Genomic DNA, 16012 nt, shown 5'->3' with positions numbered 1-16012 from the left:
TCTTCAGTAGACTAAAATGTTCAAAATTCTAGTAACTTACATATTTGTGTAGATTTCATTATCTAGTTTTTAAATATGCACATGGGTTTTCCAATTACTTTCACTTTGAAGTAATAAATCATTAACCTTCACAGATAGATTTCCAGCACTCTTTGCAGTTGCTTAACTCAGATCATCACTGTCCTCATCCAGAAGGACTTGGAAGACTAGAATACATCCAGGCAGTATCTCATACCTTCGAGTGGTATCAGCATCATAATTTTAGTGGTCTTAAAAATATGACTTGTTTTTTTATTCCTAGGGATATCGCTGCCTCAGGCTCTTATATGTATTAGCTAGGAACCCTTTTTTTTACATGAAACAGGTGGCTTTTTTTCATTCTTTCAAATTTTCAGCCTCATAACTTTTAGCACATTAGGCTAGTCCTTTCTTCCTGCAGTCTTTTCTACCCTCTTCGATATGGGCCTTTCCTGCATACCCTTTTACCTTTGCTGTGCAACATGTAGAAACTCAAGTATGGGAGCTAGTACATGAAGATCAACCTCATTTAATTTCTACTGGACCTACTTCTACTTGTTTCTTATGATGGCCTTTATTTTTATTTTATCAAAAGAGATAAACATTTTAATCCACCTTCTCTACACTGCGCATGATTTTTCCAACTGCGATCATTCTTCCCCAGTTCAGTCATTTCTTTTCCAGGTTGAAGAGTCCTACCCTTTGCTTCACTCCTAATACAGAATCATACCATTCAAGATTGCTCTGCAATCTTTGTTTTAATGTTTTTAATTAAACAAGTTTTGCAGCATCAGGGTCTTAAATCTCATTTTATTGCTTATCATTGCATATGTCATATGATAGTGGATATTCACACATATATATACATTTTTGTACTCCCTGTTGTCTATGAACCACAGACAACATAACCATGACTCTCCAGTACCTACTACCCAGAAGTGACACAAAAAGGTATGATTTCACCAGAGATTAAGAGGAGAGAAACTATTACACCCCAGATTCTCCCATATAATCCCACTATATATGCTGCCCTAAACACTGCTGATCATCTTATCACTACAACAGTTCTCTTTCAGAGTGACTTGACTCTCTCAAAGTGATTTCACCTCCAGTTTATCTTTGTTTCCAAAAGATATGCAGTCAAGCTCATGGAAAACATTCTGCTGAATTATTTAGTGGACAAAGATTAAAGTGAAAAAAGTTGAAAACAAAAGTAACTACAGGAATGCATAATTTCCTTTCCACACACCTGTTTTCAAAAAATGTATGAAGTTCCAATGTGATACCAACTAGAGAGAGTCAATTAAATCTCATTCAGGCTACAAATAAAAGTTTACTGGACAGTTTGTGTTTCTTTAGTAGTTTCTGTGATTAAAAAAGAATATATTTTTTCCCAGATCAGAATCCTGCACATACGAGACAGACACAATGGTGGCCCACTAGCAGCCCTGTTCAGCATATTCTTTCCCATCACATACTTGGTTCTTTCATTCTTGAATTGTGTGCTAAGTTTTCTCTGCTTCAGTTTTATGACAGCGACAGTTATCATTTACGTAGCACAGATGAACATATAAGCAGAGACTACTACCCAAAACTCTTTTTGCAAGCTCTCCTTATCCCGATACAACTGTATATGCCTGAATCACATAGGTGAGATCTCTAACACACACACACACACCCCTCTTTATGCACATAATAGTGCACAAGAGTGGGTGCTGTAAGAGGTAGAGCCACTAGTGTGGAAAAAGAGAAGAAATAGGATCCAGTTTGTATTCTTTTGTCATGACTTGCAGAGTACAGAAGTTTTGCTGATTCTTGTATTTTCAGCAGTTTGAGAGAACTTGGAAGACTGCTGCCATACTGGCACATGGGATCTGTTTTCCTTACCAAGCAAATGAATTTAATAACAACAGAAGGAAAGTAGAGCACTTAACATAAAGACTTATCAAATGAAAATAATTAAAAATGATTTATTGAAAATATGCAAATCTTTCCTGCTTTCAATTTGCATTAATTCTAGATTGGAAACTTTGTTTTTCCTCATATAGTGGGTTTTTTTTTTTCCCTAGGTAGTTTTTAAAAAATGATCTCCTCACATCTCAATAATGTTGCTACCTTTAATCTGCTGTACCTGGATCACAGGCAACTGCATTTTTCATTTCCTTTGGCTGATAGCTAGATAAAAAAAACCCTGCCATTCTATAAAAATTGTAACAGGAGTTTTCTTCCCCCCCCCCCCCCCCCGCAAGTATTGGTAGCTTCAAAACTAATTATGGAAAAATATTCTAGTATTCAGTGAGGATACCCTACTTCAAATAGATCAGTCACCTACAACCATGAAAGCATAGTAAATTAAAAGTCTGATAATATCCTGTTTCTATAACAACTCTACAAGTACATTCTAATCTGAATGTTTGGACAAGCTTTTGAAAGTCCCGGCTTGTATGTTCAGCTGATCAAGATAAGAAAGACCACCTGTTCTTTGCCTTTTATCCTCTGCATTTTAAATATCTATCACTCACGAAAACTTGTTTGTTTATATCTATACACACACAGACATGCTGAAACACAAAGCGTACGTATGCATGCATGTGCACACACAGAGTTTGTGCAGAGTGCAATAGACCTGCAGTGAATTCTAAAGAGAGATATCTGAACTGCGCTTTTGCCTCTCCAACCTGCTGTAAAACACAGCAGAGAAAAAAAATAAGAAAGGGTAAATCAAAACAATCTGAGTGCCCATGCAGTGGCTTCTTCCTTGTATATTTTACAGAGGAATGGAGACAGACACCTGAGAATAAGTGCAAGCACCAAACTTTAATGCCAGTATAGGGATTTTTTTTTAAATCATTTGAAGAATGGGTTTTTTTTAATATCCATTTTCATAAATTGAAAGCAATTTATTTATAAAAGAACAGCTAAAAAACTTGCCTTGAGAAATTTGTACTAGCGTAACAAAGCATTGCCTGAGGTATTACTCAAAGCCAAAGGCTGTTGTGAATCAACTGACTGCTGTTTTCTAGTAGAGACAGTATATTACATTACGGATTTCAAAGTATATTTTTTTTAAAGAAGTTATACAACCAATACCAAAAATTATATATTTTTTTAATGTGAAGGGAAAAACCTTCAAAATTCAAATTAAGCAAATATCCCATAGGCATTCATATGCAGCTATACCAATAACCTGCATTGCTTCCTACCAGTTTTTGCATCTTTTTGTAATATTATACAAAGCCTAACATTGCTTAGACATGATTTATAAACTGTAATATTTTCATGGTGGAGAGCTTTTATTTGGGGATCCAGTAGAAACCATAAGTGAGGTGGTTTATCAATACAGTGTATAAACTGAGAACTACTTCCTTACGACTGCTTCCATAAAAGCATTAGAATTGCTGTTTTGGGTGAGATGGGAGGTCTACCTATCCTGTTTCTGATACCAGTCAACAGTATATATCCAAAGATAAGAACAGGATATTCAGATAATGGCATTTCTGGTAAATTTCCCACCTGTCAGTGATTTTGACTCATTGTCTTTCTGGATCACACAGGATACTTCTATCTTTGATAGCCTTTAACCCGTTTTTCATCCATGCATTTACCCAATGGCCTCTTGAACATCTATAAACCATGTGGTGAACACACGGTTTACATCTGTAAACCATGTAGTGGCATTCAGCATGGACCGCACCATTGTGTATTAAAGAGCTCTACAAATGAATGACAGATGATGCTGTCAGAACAGGGGGTTTGTTTGTTTGTTTGTTTGTTTGTTTTTCTTTCCTCCTTTCCCCTGTTTCCACAGCTTCACCCCAGACAACTGACTGACTGCCATAGCCTACTTCCTCTTGTGGGTTAATGGCTGTCTCTTCTCCGAACCTGACATTCAACCTTCTTCTCCACTTTATGGACACCTTCTCTTAACTGGATTATTTCGCTGGACTTTTCCTAGAATTAGTACTTATAACTGTAAAATTGTCGCAAAAATCATAGGCAGCTAGAAGATTCATGTATAGCCCTCATACACCGTTAACATATACCTACTGATCTTCATCATCTACCCACGCACTGAAATGATGTGTTTGCACATTGTGCTACTCTGCCTCCGTAAGAACCAATACTTTCAGAATCATGCTTCAAGCCTTCAGACTGCCTGAGGCACCAAATATTGCTCTTCAGCATGCTTTATAACATAGTATTTGCTTATCTCATATTTTTTATTTACCAGAGTCACTTACCTAGTATACGGGGGAAAAAAAAATACTGTGATGATCCTAACACTCAAAAAGGATATAATTCATACACAATGACCACAGAAGGGTGTTTTTACAGGAAGAGGCAAAGTGCTCTGCAGGATGGTGTTTTTAAGAACAGCATACATATCAATGTTAGTTTACAACTATTTTTTAAAAAACAAGACAATGCCAACCTGAAACTTGACTTTTTTTTTTTTTTTTTAAGATTATGTAAGAAAAATACCAACTATTACAGCATACAAAAGTACTACTTAGAAGCACAAACAAGTTTTCATAAATACTGCCAACCAGTTGTAACAGTGCACCACAGGTTGTTGGAAGTTTTATGTGCAGTAAGTTATAAGGCTATGAAATATGAATTTTTGGAAATATTTTTCTGTAATACAAACAGACTGCATTATGTAAAAATTATTATTTAGAGATTTGTTTTTATGTGAATAAATGATTTTGTACATCATATGCATATTAAATGTTGAAGTAATGCTCTAGCAAACAATTTCAGTTACATAGTGCAGAGTATTGTGAAACATTTATATGGCTGGATTACTCCGACTTCTTAGATTCCCTGTCAACAAATGCTAATAGCCTGCAAAAATATTTCAACTGAGCTTACACCTTTTGAGAATCTGTGATTATACTGTAATCCATAGTTATTTTCATTTTGAAGAATAAAGTAATGGTTTAAGATACAATCTTAAACAGCTTCCACTTCACAAGCCTATTCAATCAAAAAATACTCATAGGTTTTGTTGTACTCCTGCTGTATACAAGTGACACTGTTTTCACCTGAACCCTAGCATATCTGAAGTCACTTTATTCACACACACAGAGCGTGAATCAGAAGTCTATAAATATTTCCCTTTAGACTATGAAAATGATTTTTTAATTTGTACAGTATTAAAAACCTTCATCTGCCATCAAAATTTTGTTTTCTTGAAAGTAAATGCTTCCAAAATCCTTTTGGAACCATGACACAGGGACTTCCCCAGTAGCATCCTGTACGGAGAATTTCCTTTACAGAAAGGGGAGTCTCTACACTGAAAGTTTTGCAGCAATGCTTTAACTTGAGGGTGACCATAGAAAAAGCTACATTTTATTTACCTAGTTTAGAAACAGTTTACCTACTTCCCAAGACTGAATAAACTATCAAACAGATGAGTTTGCTTATTTACCATTACAACACTAGTCAGGGGGTGGGGGGGGGGGGAGGGCGGGGAGGATCTGACCAGCGATTACTTCAACAGGGTAGTTCAGCCATTCTTTTCTATAGTTCAGCCATTCTTTTCTACAAGGCTCTTTCTTTACGAACCGGACAAAAAAAATGAAGAAGCTATTGTAACTTATTTCTCCAGAAGGAAAATAAATCTACATACGAAATGAGATCCACTTGCATTCTTTTTAAGAGACTCCACAGAACCATTCCCTTTCTTCTAACTGGGAATTTTTCCACTATAGCCTGGAGAAAGGAAAAGATATTGTAGCATTTAACCTCTATAAGTTTGGGAATCCACAGTAATGTTGAATGCCTTTTCTACCAGCAGCACTAGGAAGGGCTCACAATGCAAGCTCAACCTCTCTCCCAGTCTTTTAAGCTCTTTTTTTTTTTTTCCCAATTCCAAACCTCGCTAATCACCTACACAGAACTGTTATACTAAATGGAGAAAATGGAAACAGTTAATTTAAAATGTTCAGTTGTAGCAATATAGCTTTTATAATGAAAATAATGACAATACCCACCAAAACGTATTTTATCCTTGAGTAACCTTTCCAAAACACGTAACAGTAACAACATCTCCCAGCACAATGACTGAAATGGGTAACAGTAAAGCAAGTGTTATCTATCTTTCAGGTTCTTTCCATGAAAGCTTCAAAGGTGCTGTGGGGATGTGGTTGCTAACTTAAACTAGATTTCAGCTTGAGTAATTCTGCCACATCTTTTAATTTTAAAATCTTACAGCTCTTACTTTTTATTAAGAATGTTTCTCTTTACATATTCTAATGTATCCATATTAAAAATTGCACCCAAGATGATGATGATGATCAATAAAGAAAATCTAAAGCTGGTTGTTAAGTCATAAAGAAGGTATTCCAACCACTTTGCAAATCATCTATAAAATTCAAAACTCAGACCAAGATGATGTAGATAGAGCTAACCATTAACAACCCCTCCCTCCCCCTTTATAATCAGCATTTTAATTATGGAAGAGCCAGAAAACAACATGAAACCATCAATAAACTCAAAATATAAAGAATTTACATCCCTCTTGAGAAAAAGCAAGTCTTGGATGTGTGTATACACTTAAGCCTATATCAATCAGCTCTGAGCACAAATCCACAGCCAAACTTCATTTTATTATTAACTGCACACATCATACATTTTTCTTTTAAATTAGCTACTGTCAAAATGAAAAAGGTTCAGCAATGATCATCATCATTATTTAATAAATAAATTAAAATGTTAAAGTATGTGCCTTAACATATAACATGACAAACCATTATTGCAAACAAAAGTATCTTTTAGGTTGCATGCTCATCCAATAGCACTAATTTAGATTTTGTATCGTGTATTTTTCTAATGCTACTTTGTAGAATACTCAGACCTTCAAACGTGGCCTACATGAGCTGTATATGCCTGAAGATGATTAAGGAAATGAGAAAGGGCTCCATCTCTACAATATATTAGTCAGAAAAGTATGATTTGAAGTAAAAATAAAGTGACTGGTTAAAAAATGAATTAGCCAATCAAGATTAAGTAATTCATACTATATTTGCTATTATACTTATTTCAGTTAGGTTTTCCTAGAGAAGACAGAAAAATGTCATCCTCTGGCACTTCCTTACTTTTATAAACCTGAGTTTCTAAACTAACGCAAAAAAAAGAAACACGGTAACTGGAAATTTTTGTCTAGGGAACCATTTTTTAGTATTGCTCTAGTATATCAAGAGTCTCTACTGAGTCCATGAGAAAGGAAGACCTATAATTAAAAAACAATTTTATGCACCATAAAAAGATGCACACTTCATTAATACAGATATTAAAAAAGTGATCTCATTTTTTTCTTTTTTAGATGTAATAAATAGACTGTAAACTCTCAAGATCTCACAGGAGGCCCTATACAATACGTTATACTTAACCAAATGGCAAAGTAAAAGGAAATTTGCTCCAGAGTCTCTGAGGGCTAGTACTGGATTCAATACGTTACTGGCACGATGGACACTGATGTCACAGAATGTGAATGCAATTCATTACTTGCAATAATGAATCTCTGAGACTTAGTTTTTCCTTCTCACTTCAGATGCAACTAGAGAAGCAGCTTAGGACTAGGCTTTTCAAGAAAAGTAAGCCAAATTTACATTACAGTCAAGAGCTTCAGACTGGTGAAATAATGTTGACTTGTGATGTTTCCATTACTTCTATGCTGCCACTGGCAGTATCATTTATATTCTGCTTTTGTTAGATTTCATATTTTTTATTCCTTATTATATCTAGTTGTGTGGTAACGTATAAACATCAGGCATACACAAGGTAAGCCATCAATGTTGCATCATTTGGGTAAAGATCTTAACTTTTTCTCTTCGTCTCCTGAAGTACACACAAATCTTATTCATATTTTTTGATAAAACAGGTCTTTTTGCTGTATTAGTTCTGCTTAAAACACTCTGTTTCATCATTTAATTATGCCTTGGACTCTAACCATACATCTAATATCCTGACTTGTAAGAAAGAAGAGGAAATACTCTGCTATGTAAGATACACTACACATAGTATCTTATCTTTCTGTTTATTTTTTATTGTAATTTCTGGATGCAGTAGGTCTAATTTAGGCTATGCTGACATGGCACAAGCTGATGCTGTACACAGACTTCTACTGATTTCAAGATGGGAGAGCTGTGCAAAGACATTCAGCAATCCAAGCACAGACTAAGTTATTACTGTATTGCGCACCCACATGAATCACCACTATAAAAGAAGGGAAAGAAGATATCATGACACATTTCACTAGTCATACAGATCTTTGGTGTCTTTAAGTAACTAAAGTTTGTTAAAGGAGTTTGATATCTTTCTAATTACTACCAAATAAGATTACAAAGCATTAGTGCCTGACCTCAACTATAAAATCAATAATCCACTTTGGAGTCGCCCTATTTGTGAGAAACATAGTATCTGAGGGATTAGCCTTCTTTTTTCTCATATGACAACCTTCAGTTGATCGTTTTTCTGAACCATAATATAAAAAAATAAGTTTCATTAGAAAGTCATCAACAGTTTTCTTAAAAATCTGCTATTCAATATATACAGTTGGACTAAACTAACTAGAGGAACTGGCTTTCTTGAATAGAACTTTTAAGAGCTCAAAATTATCTTTGTGTAATATTCAATTGAAAGTCTCACTTTCCATAAGCCTGTATGCCATGCTAGAATAAACAGAAATAGAATATGTGGAAAGGGAACACAGCTAAAAGTCAGTAATGAAATTGAAGTTAATTCAGTTGTCATGAAACCAAATATTTGAATAATTGTTCTGAGATATGTTCAGGCCTATTTACACATAAAAATGCCTAAGAATAAGATAAGATAAATATTGTTCACTCATAAAATATAATTGTGGAGATTGCCTTCTATTAAATAGTAAAATGAATTATCATGTTATCTCATAAATATCATATTCATTCTCATCTACTCACATGATTTGAAGTTGCTCTTCTCCCCTTTTACACTTTCCATAGTCACACTCAGCATTCTTTTCCAAAGTTTAAACTCTTGTAAGAGGTAGCACTAGTCATAATTTATTGCACAGCAGAAGTCAGAGTTGTGAATGGTCAAGAAGATGTAGCTAATCCACACTTTCTACTGAAACAGAGGGCATTTTATCTGTGGCATGCTGGACTGCTGACCTCGGGTATAGGTACAAGGTATGGGTCCAGCCCCCTTGAGCTGATTCTAAACCAGTCCTGATGCTTCATGAAACTAATCTGATGCAGCTCTAAAATACCTGAGGATAACAGTGACTTCGCATAGGCAAATAAATGTGTTCCCAGACGTATTACACTATCCTTCTCTTTAAAGTAAACATCTGTTATAGAAAGTTTTTCCCCAAACATTCACTTTCTGTATGCTATCGTATAATTTTCCTCAGCTACAAATGCCAGGTCATGTTGAAATTGCTTAAACTGTTGTATAAATAGATTAGTGAAATCATATTTTTACAGGGATAAATATGGTATGAAGTATTTATTCTGTTTGTTTGTAGAGAACTTTACTAATATTCTGCCTTTAAATCTGCATGACCAAACAAATGTAAAAATAAGAAATCGTGTTCATTCCATTTTTTTCTTTCTCAGAGAGAATTTGTAACAATAAACACAAAAATGTTCAGATATACATCTCAGGGATAAAAGAAAATAATTAAAAGCTGCATTCACCCATTCAGAAACAATAATGTAACCAGCACATCAAACCAAGGCAATTCACATTTGCTAAGAAGCGCTGCTAAGTAGCCCTGTTTAACCAATACCTCCCCACACTTATTTTTTAAACAGCAAGATGCCTTTCCATGAGATGCCTAACATTATAAAAAACATAACAGAATAAATATAACAGTGGCTTGGCTGTTAGTGCACACTGTTGCTATGCATACACTTAAGAAATAGGAGATCCACTTTTTTTTTTTTTTTTTTTTTTTCAGTTTAGCTATCTTTCCACTGCTGTTTAACAGGCCAACATTTTTCCTTTTAATTTGTAGAGGAGATAGTTTTCTTAATGGAAAATATTTATGGGAATTTATTAGGATTGTGCGCATTAATCACTAGATATTCCAGTAAACCTGTACCATAACAACACTGATAGATAAGGAGGGAAATAGGAACTTTTTTCTGTAAGCATTAGATAAGAAGGTGTACAATACTTGAGATACCTACACAAAATGAGATACAAAGCGATTCAGAAAAAGCCTATTAGAAACACTTAAAAGGATTTCTTCCCTGTACTCAGAATGACAAATATGTGACACACTCAAAAGAGGATAAGGAAAAATCAGTTCATTACTACCACTTGACTCAAAATAAAAGAGGACACAAGTTTTACAGAACACCCTCAGGTCTATAAAGCTGTGCTACTATACAAATGTTAACAAAGGGGGTAAAAAATTACAAGTGAAATTAATTTGTAGCAAGATTCTTTTGCTGACATGCTATTAGCAAATGCTTGAATCCTGTGTGGAACTGGCAGGTTTATTCGAGAAGCTTAGGCTTCTGTCTCCATCACAGCCTTAAAAGGCGAGAAGAACACAGTCAATTACACAGATAGTACTGTGTGCGTGCATGTGCCTCTGAGTGCATGTGCATGTGCTTGGTTTTCTAACTAATACTAGTTTTAGCTGGTTGCAAATTTTCTAAAAGGCTTTTCAAAGGAATTATAAATCTGAGCAGAAAACATTCTTAAGGGAGATACAGACATTTTACAGGAATTTTCAACAGAATTTCTTATAGGGATGTTATCTCAAGTTTGAGACTAAAGAATGGTAAGACACAGTCTATATATTTATTAAAAAAAGGAGCATCAGAAACCTAATCAGAAGCACTAATAGCCTGCAAGTAGGACACGTACCTGGGACATGATGTATATTGGAGGCTGCATGAATTTGAACCTTGGTCTCTGATATCTTGACTAAGTCTCTTAATCATTAATAATTAATGATATTGCCTGCTCTGGACTGGATCTTTCTTTCTAATTACAAAAACCAGACAAACAAACAAACAAAAAGCGAACAGAAGCTTTGTTACATTCATCCCAAATTGGGACACCAAGTTCTTGAAAACTAAAAAACTGGAGGATGTAGACAGTTTTCTCTCTACTTAAGAGATATAAATTTTTTCCTCTGAAAACAAGCCTATTTACAGTCTAAAATAAATAACTGACAAGAAATGCATGCCATTGAATAAATAAGTGAACTCTGCAGAGGTAATAAGTTATTTATTAAAAACACATCAACTAATACAATTAAATAGCAATAATTATCCAAAACCTAAATATGAACTTCTCCTTCTGTAACATAAAAGAAGTTGTCTGCTTGCCAAACAACCAAATTATTTCTGAGTACAAATGAATGCAGCTATTAAACAAGTTCATAAGTTTCAAATGCCAAGTTGCTACAAATTGAACGTGTCTCAGCAAAAATTAGCTAAGAAATGGAAGAGTTTTTCCATAGTTCTATATGAAAATGTGTTAAGCTGCCACGGGCAAATAGCATCTTCATCACTTAGATCAGCTGAACCAACTGAATTAATAACAGAACAAATACTATTTCGAACACCAAATAGAGATTTGGTTGGTCAAAGAATCTTAGCCTGACAGCTCGTATCACTACCAAGTTTGCTGAGGAGCAGATAACAAGTATCACATTATCATGCTGTGAAGAAATTATCATCTTATTCTACAGTATGCCAAGACAGGTTGCTACAAATCTTGATAACCATATACTGAACACAGTTGCTTTAGTTCTGTACCAGTAAAAAGCTAAGTATCAAATTATAATTTCAATGGAAGTATTGCACTTTTAGTTGTGTTTTTTTTAATGTTGGTCAATATGATCTGAAGTGTTTGTCTGTGTGCCTGTGTTTCCCAACAGTGAAGAAAGTTAAAAATTTGAAAGAGTTTCTCATTCTTGCACAGCAATCAAAACAAAAAAATGGAACTTGTGTTTCTCTCTAGTAATAACTTCAAAAAAACATTAGGATTCTCATTTAGATTTTCTCAGCACCAACAAATTCTACTTTTGAATAGCAAATTCCTATCAGAAGACAGGGACCACCTATAAAGATGCAGACAGAAAGGAGCTAATGGTTGCATATATCTGAATTATTATAGATGCTGTCTATTAAAAACAAATAAACACCACCACCACCATGATTCACGAAGTACTGCTGAGAAGAGGAGCTCAAGATGTATCAGTACAGAAAATTTTGTGCCATGACAGCAGTCAAAACTGATGATGGCACTACAAGTAACTATAGCAATAGAAAATACCTGAATTCAGTGATTGAATTCTTAGATAGGTAACAAAAAAGTCTTTTCATATATCGGTTTCTAAAGGGAAAGCAAAAAATATGGAGACACAGAAAACCAGACACACCCCCAAAACCAGTTTAAAAAAGTGCTGATATTTCCTAGCATACACAGCTGAGTCACAGTCCAGTCCAACAGCGATCCTAAGAACTGATAGATTCATGTTTGCATTTTTTCCTACTATCACAACTTTTACAACTTCAATAAACCTCACAAGGTATCTTCCAGAATCTTGCCAAAGTTGCATCTTAAATAGCATCTTTTTTATCCTCATATGGATCCCTCAGACACGCTCATTTGGTAAATTCATCAGAGCGATGTAAATTTAATCTAATAAGAACAAATCTTTTTGAAAAAAATCCAAACCAGATAGCCTTATGCAAAGCATGAGAAACAAGAATAATCTAGGAAATGGCTGATGTAAGAAAGTGAGCATAGAGGGTAGATGGAAAAAAAATTGCTAGGAAGAACAACTACAGTTGCTTGTTTGTAGTGATTCAGAGACTGGGGAGCCATCAGCAGAGGAACCTCACAGTATCTCCGTGACATACTTGGTCAGCCTGTGTTTCTTTCCAGATAACCCGTTCACCTGACTCTGGGCTGATACAAGTAATTCTCATTCTTTATGCCAGGTATCAATAACTGTCTGCATCTTAGAAAAATGTATAAGTGTACTGATATTAAATGCCCCCTGCAAAAAGGGGAACTTCAGTCCCGACGCCAATTGCCCATATCACTTCACAACCATGAGAGGTTTGCTTTGAACGCTTCTTTTAAAACTGTAATTTTAAGTACTTGTACCAAATTTCTCAGTCACACAGGTCTACACTGGTATTTGTTTACTGACAAAAGTGTAAGGAAGATTCCTTTTACACATTAAATAACCAGATTGACAGAATATCCATATAATTTATGTAATTTATATGAATGAATAAAATATAGTTCTGGTGAGGTTAGAATCATTATTGAAGACATTCCAAGATAAAAATTATTTCAAAGAATGATGTTTAAGGGATTAAATGTTTAAATAAAAAATAAGCTAATCATCTATGCTATGGACTGTATAATGATGATAAGACGACAAGAATGCAGGCGCAGCAAAATATCTCTTTCCTTACTACCTTTACAATTCATATATATTACATAAGTCAAAAATCAGAATTTTATAAAGTAAATACACAGCATATCCATACTTTATCCTGTGATTATGTCACTGAATTATGATTCAAGTCTCCCTGCTTTCTTGAAACAGCTCTAATGATACACACACAAAAAAGTAACCAACTACTTTGAGCTTAGATACATATAGCTTAGACTAAGTTGAGAGGTAATTATATCCTGAGGGAAAGGGAAAGACTGACCTTTCCAAAGGGTAGCCTGCAGACCATGGGAAGGTTAGTGCAAGGAAGGAAAATAACAGATGTCCCATAAAGCTCACATCTCTTGAATCTACTACTTTAGTATGCAGTTAGCTTGGTTTTTGCAAGATGTTTTGCATGCCTCCTTTGAGAATTAGGATTAATATATGTGGGGGACTTCAAGTTCATTCTTGCAGGTAGCAGTTGTCTACTTTTCAGGATGGTATTTGATACAATGAAGTCTGAAGTTCAAGCATATGGTTCAGGAATTTTGCCGGTTCTACTAAGGGAAGATATATTGCAGTGGTTGTGAGGATTTATTCACAAGTTTTATACTTACCATTCAGGACAGAGTAGATCCACTTGATGCACATTAGAGATGAAAGAGTTTTATTCCAATGATGAGTTTAGCCTGAGGATTATTTCAGGGTTAAGTGATTTGCAGAGGATTTCTTTCAAGGTCAGATCTTCTAACACAGCACATCCTGATTAATGAGTTTCTACATAAATCCAGGATAGGATGGTATGTCACAACCGAATGCATCTATCAGTGAAATTGTTTGAGGAGTTCTATCTAGTGAAGCTCCTACATGCTTCCACATGTGTCATTCTACATAGATGATCCAACAGTAAGGTAAGCAATCTCAATTACAGGCTAAAGAACAGTAATGCTAAGCTACTGGTGGGGGAATATGTTTTATAAACCAATTACTACATTGCTGATTCCTCCATCTAATAATCCCTCTGCTCCACGGATAGCAATTACCTTGTTTCTAGTTGTCGAACTGATACATATTAAATCACAGCAATTATTCTTAGCTTGTACTTATTCTTCCATTTCACACTGGAAGAAGAGATTGAACACCCAAAAGTTTATCTACCTTTTCCAGCTATACTACTTAATCTGCTAAAAGGAGATTTACACATCTTGTCTGTACTATGTTTCTATATGATTGCAAATAAACCATATTTCCATTTTAGTTTATTTCTTTGATCAGCTTTTCAATATGCATTTCCTAAAGACAATTCACTTTAGTTGCCTGCCTTGCTATGATATGAATGACTTTACAGGAGACCCTCTATTTCTCCTCTTTGTATGTGAAGAGAATGTGGGATAACTAGCTCAGATCCAAAATTTGACTTTTACATGAAAGGAAATGTATGACTGGAAAACTTTCCCTACTGTACAGTCTGTGGATTGAACTCAAAGGCTTCCACAGTGCAAGTGGTCAGTGGCTATAACTGTACTGTTAAAAATAGTTAATAAAAACAAATATTGCAATTCTCAGCCAGCATGACCATGAATAACCATACCATGCCCTGGTTATTCACAACACTTTGAAATAGTGAAAAGCAATGTTTGGAAAACTAACAAAACAGATTCTAGCATGATAAAAAAATAAAGCTGCTTATAAAAGCAGAAGCCAATACTGTCATACATTTTTTATTCTTTCAGCCTTAAGTGATACGACATACCTACAGCTATTAAATGTAGCTTTGTATTATTAAATAACCTATTGTCATTTCATTTAAACATTATATTTCTTAACACTCAGTAAACCAAATGTACGCACTTTAAGATATACAATTTTGACTACAAACAGTCAGATTTAGAAGGTAATAAACCACAGTTTTATGGCTTCAGATTCTGTTTTCTGTAATAGCCTAACCACAGATTGTTTCATAAATTTATATAAAAGTTAGAAGACAAAAAACAAATCAGCCTAGAAACAGTACATCTGACTAAACAGAACCATTAAATATTTTACACCATGAAAGGAATAATAGTTAATAATCTCACACCAACAGTGATATACCATGCATAAATTTCAGTTAAGAATGATCTGCTAGTGGAATGACTATTAAGGAGAGTAACAGAACCATTTCACTTAAGTACAAAATCCTTTGGAAACCCTGTTTGCAGATTGTTCATACAGAACTGTAAAGCAGGAGTTTTTGCTTATGAGATACATAAGGGGTACGTGATATTTCAGAGTTAGTAGTGTTTCCAAACTTCAACACTCATTTTCCTTTTTCTTTTTTAATACGAAAAAGGAGTGATATTTTCTGTTTTCATAAAACATTAGATTCCTGCTCTGTTTCGGTGCTTCACAACAAACTTTTACTTTTCTAACACAGCTTTGACACATGGAAAGAATTTTAATTTAATTTTTTTCCCCCCAGAAATAATTAAAAACAATTGTATGTTCAAACTGTGAAAGTTGTAAACTGTGTAGTGCTATAGTAGTTTTGTAGCGTTGAAAGTCAAATATATATATGGAGACAGTTGCATCCTTATCTTTTGTCTGCAA

At 34.6% G+C, this 16012-nt stretch overlaps 1 protein-coding gene and 1 long non-coding RNA gene across 2 annotated transcripts in view; one reads left to right on the top strand and one right to left on the bottom strand.

The window, feature by feature from the left end:
• The window catches only part of SGCZ (sarcoglycan zeta), a 474057-nt gene that overhangs the window by 211087 nt on the left and 246958 nt on the right, over positions 1–16012 (bottom strand). The window lies entirely within an intron of this gene.
• LOC112986217 (uncharacterized) overlaps positions 14083–16012 on the top strand; it is a 29743-nt gene continuing 27813 nt past the window's right edge. The window contains exon 1 of the long non-coding RNA XR_003259959.2: positions 14083–14334. This is a non-coding gene — a long non-coding RNA (uncharacterized LOC112986217). The remainder of the gene's footprint in view (positions 14335–16012) is intronic.

Source organism: Dromaius novaehollandiae, chromosome 4 (genome assembly GCF_036370855.1).
Source record: "Dromaius novaehollandiae isolate bDroNov1 chromosome 4, bDroNov1.hap1, whole genome shotgun sequence".
NCBI lineage: Eukaryota > Metazoa > Chordata > Aves > Casuariiformes > Dromaiidae > Dromaius > Dromaius novaehollandiae.
The sequence above is the reverse complement of the archived record's forward strand: the minus strand, read 5'-3'. Positions and strand labels throughout refer to the sequence as shown.